This window comes from Oxyura jamaicensis, assembly GCF_011077185.1.
Source record: "Oxyura jamaicensis isolate SHBP4307 breed ruddy duck chromosome 7 unlocalized genomic scaffold, BPBGC_Ojam_1.0 oxy7_random_OJ69423, whole genome shotgun sequence".
In the NCBI taxonomy this organism is placed as follows: Eukaryota; Metazoa; Chordata; class Aves; order Anseriformes; family Anatidae; genus Oxyura; species Oxyura jamaicensis.
In genome coordinates this window covers 1-3,971 of record NW_023304056.1, presented here as the reverse complement: position 1 = coordinate 3,971, position 3,971 = coordinate 1, and the positions used below count along the sequence as shown (strand labels likewise).

Here is a 3,971-nt window from a genome sequence, read left to right as displayed (position 1 = left end):
GGAGGGGGGGGGGGGCGGGCGGGGCCCCCGGTGCGCCCCGTCGGGCTCGCGGCACCTTAAGCGGGGGCGGGGCGGGGGGCGGGGTTCATTTGCATGCGCGCGGCGGCGTCACCCGCCCGCGGCCAGGGGAAAAAGTGAGCGCGGGGCGGGGCGGGGCGGGGCGGCGCGTGACGCAGGGGGACGCCGCCATTGACGCAACCGCGCGGCGCGCCAAAAATAGCCCCGGGGGGAGGGGGGCGCGGGGGTGTCCCGGGCCGCCCCGTCGGGGGCTCCCCGGGCCGCGTCTGGCGTGTGGCGGCCGCTCGCTGGTGTCCTGCCCTCCAGCCCCCTTCCTCCCTCCTCCTCCTCCTCCTCCTCATCCTCCCGACGGCTCCCCGCTGGCCCAGGCCCGCAGCTCCCCCCGGGTGCACTGGGACGGGCGCCCCCGGTAAGGGCAGGGCGCCCCGGGCAGCAGGGGGTTCCCATCCTGTAACAGCGCCCGCGTCGTCGCAGCAGCCAGAGCCGTGTGTCAGTTCAGCAGTGCTTTATTGTGTGCCCTCACTACAGGCCCCGCGCGCTATGCGTGCCCCCCGCTCCCGCACATCCCCGCACCACACTGCCAGCAGGCTCGGGGCTCGGCGCCCACCGCACGCCCGCTCGTCCCACGGAACTGGTGTCCTCAGACCCCCGAAGGGGTCAGTGGGGGCTGCAAAGGGCAGCGGTGCTCGGCAAGTGGGCAGCGACGTGGTCAGGTGAGGCTGGGTCAGTCCAACGGCAGCACCACGCTTGCCCCCAGCCCATCACAGCTTGATCGTGCAGGTGGGTGCGATGGCACGTCGTGATGGCACGTCGTGATGGCACGGGGCTGCTCATCAAGAGGCAACAGGAGCAGCGAGGGCGCAGAAACACACAGCCGCACCGGAGCACCTCGGGGTCATCACCGCCCTTCCTCAGGCTGCATCCCCTGCTGCACTTCTGCCTGGAAAAAAGAAAGAGCTTGAGTAAGTCCAGCTTCCTTTGCACGGCTCGGGGAGGAGGCGAGTGGCTGTTACACAAGGGCCCGCAGTGGGGACTGGCAGGGGTTTTACAAGAAACAGAAACCTGCTCCTTGTTCAGGAGAGCTGAGCGTGCAAGAGCCCTGCTCCAAGGTTTTTCTGAAGGCTGGGAAGAGGCACTGCCTGTACACACGGACTGCCAGCACACAGCTCAGAACAGGACCCGGCGCACCTGAAGCAGCGCAGCCCGGACACGCAGCGCCAACATCACAAACACAAAACTCTTCCTTACATAAGAACCCTGTGAAGCACTTACACATGAATGGCTTATGCGAAACTCCGACCATTCCTTCTCAAGTCAGTCATCGTTCTCATTTGGGGGATGCTTCTCCCTTTAAGCTCAGCCTGCACAACCTCCGTGACGCCCCAGACCAACTGCTTTGCTCTTTGCCCCCTGCCCGGCCGGGGGCCGGTGTCGGTGCCGCACCACGGTTAGTCCCGGCTGCAATTTCACCATGGTAAAGGAACCTCACTGCACAGACCCTTGTAGGGACAAGAAATACATCTAATTACCATATCCTTAGAATAGATGTAATATAAATTTCATTACTCACTTAAAAGTTCTAAAGTTAACAGCATAAACTTGAAGTTGAGTAATTAAGTAATCCTTATATAGACACTTATTAAAGTATTTATACATATTATCTTAAATCTACATCTATCATTTTGCCAATTAAAATTAGGACTTTAATTGCAATTAAGTAATTTAATTGCCAATTGAACAGCAAAATTGCTAAGTGACTAATTTTAATGCCTATTTTAATTACCAATCATGACTGGGGAGGGAGCTAATCAAGCGGTATCAGGGTAATGATGTGAAAAAAAACGGAGAACAAACATTCAAGACTACATGCTTTTTAAAAAGAACTCTAAATTAAATAAATGCAAACACAATTTTATACATGCGGCGAAATGCTGTATTTCGGTGTCTAAATACACGAGCACAAAGGACACGTTTAATTAAAAAGAGCCGTCACTCTTCCCCTGAAGTACCGAACACGCAGCGCCCTGTGTTCCTGTTCAACCTGGGGCTCCCTGAAACGCAGCCCCCTGCCTGCGGATGGCCCCAAGCCCTGCGCAGGGCGCCAGGCTGAGCTGCCCTGGCAAGCCGATCCCTGGGGGGGGGAAATACAGCGATGCACTGAAGGAGGCCCCAAAACGCCTCCGATGGCTCCTGCAAGGAGAGGCGGTGGTTGCAGGCCAGGGGCATGCCTGCACCTCCAGGCCCCTGAGCCCCCCCCAGGGCTGTAGGAGCCTGGTACAGCAGGGCTGTGTCACACCGCCAGCGCCCGACGCCGCTGTCCCTTCCCATCCCACTGGCTGGTCCCTCTGCCCCACGGGGAGCGCAGGCACACGCAGGCAGAGATGCGCTGTCGCCATCCCCGCTCCCCCCAGCAGTGTTTCCAACAGGTGAATTGCAATGGCTTCCAACACACTGGGGAAGGGCCTGACCCAAGCATGACACAAAAAAATAAATCTCATGTTCCCGAAGGGCTTCATCCACTGCTATCGGGTCTTGTACCTTCCAGCTCACCAGAACTCCCCCAGAAGGGCCGCACCGCAGCACGCCCCAGAGCCCATATTTTGGGGCACGCCTGGCAGAGGCCTGGCTCAGCCACTGGCATCTGCAGTAGGAGCACAACATTCATGTCTCTGCGGGGTGCGAGCAGACAGGAGGCAAACTGCCGAGGTCTACGGGAAAGTTACGGTGCTTGTTTAAGATGAAGATGCGCACAAAACAACTTGTGGTTAAAGTACTCGTACCTCTATCAGCAGAAGGAGCACAACGGGTCAGTCACTGTGACGGAGCTCTGCGTGCCCTGGCCGTGACAGCAGCAGCCGGAGCCAGCAGCAGCCGGAGCCAGTCCCGGGCTTCATGTCACCGCAGGGATGGGTAACGCAGGAGGTGACCGCTGGGTCGGTACGAGGGCAGCTCCACCTGCAGCTCCTCTGCTGCTGCGGCACCCCATGGCAGCGGGGCACAGCTCTGCTCCTTCCCTCTGGAGGCCGTGGGGCAGCACTGGAGGCCTGTAGGCAAAGGGGCCGCACTTGTCTGGTACATGGAGGGTGCTGCAGCGGCAAAGCAACCTGGTTCTGGCAGCGAGCGTGCCTGCCCTGCTCGCTGAGCCACCTGCCCCCCGTCCCACGCTGTGCTTTGGGAGAGGCACTGCACTCCCTCTGAGCGGGGCAGGAGCTCAAGGCTCCCACAGGGTACCTGACAGCAAACGGTGTGACGTGGAGCAGCGACTCCTGTCCGTCGTGCCAGAACACCAGCTAAGGCCAAGACCACTGCCCTGCTACGGGACAGGTTTGTGGTGGGTCCCCAGGGCTGCAGCACACCTTGCTGCCTTTGGGTGTACCCCACACGCGGTGTTTGTGGGGTGGCACAAACCCCGAGGCGAGCAGTGCCATCCCCATGAGACGCGGGGCACGGGGACAGCAGCACAGGCGCCGAGCATGCCCCTGGGAGCTTCCACGGCACAGGGCGAGGGGTCACAAGGCGAGCCCTGGTGCTGGAGCGAATGCTGCAGGCTCTGCCCCACAGGCATCCCCCGACAGATTTCCCTACAGTTTCCAAAGGAGCGACTTCCTGCCTGCCTGCCTGCCCTCGGAGCACAGCTGACACTGAGCTGGGCAGTGCCGGGCGCTACCAGGGTACCACCGGGTTACCACGGGGCTATCACCGGGCACCACGGGGCTACCACCGGGCTACCCCAGCCGCGCCGTCCTCCCCTCTCCCAGCGGCGCGGTACCCTCGGCACCCCGTGCCTCGCCGCGGGCCGCCCCCCGGTACCCGGCGCCGCCCGGCAGGGGCTCGTCCCGGCTAGGGGCTGCCGCTGCCCCCCGCGGGGCCGCCGCTTGCCGGCCGGGCTCCGCTCGGGGCCCCTGCGCCGCGCCGGGAGGCCCGGCTGGTGCTGGGGGCTGCGAGGGGCTCAC

At 62.1% G+C, this 3,971-nt stretch overlaps 1 long non-coding RNA gene across 1 annotated transcript; it reads right to left on the bottom strand.

Moving 5' to 3' along the window:
* Positions 1–511: 511 nt before the first annotated feature.
* LOC118157597 lies at positions 512–1,418 on the bottom strand. The gene is made up of 2 exons (XR_004746686.1): positions 1,291–1,418; positions 512–958 (listed from the first exon to the last, which is right to left on the bottom strand). It is a non-coding gene; the product is annotated as an uncharacterized LOC118157597 (long non-coding RNA).
* Between the last annotated feature and the right edge of the window lie 2,553 nt (positions 1,419–3,971).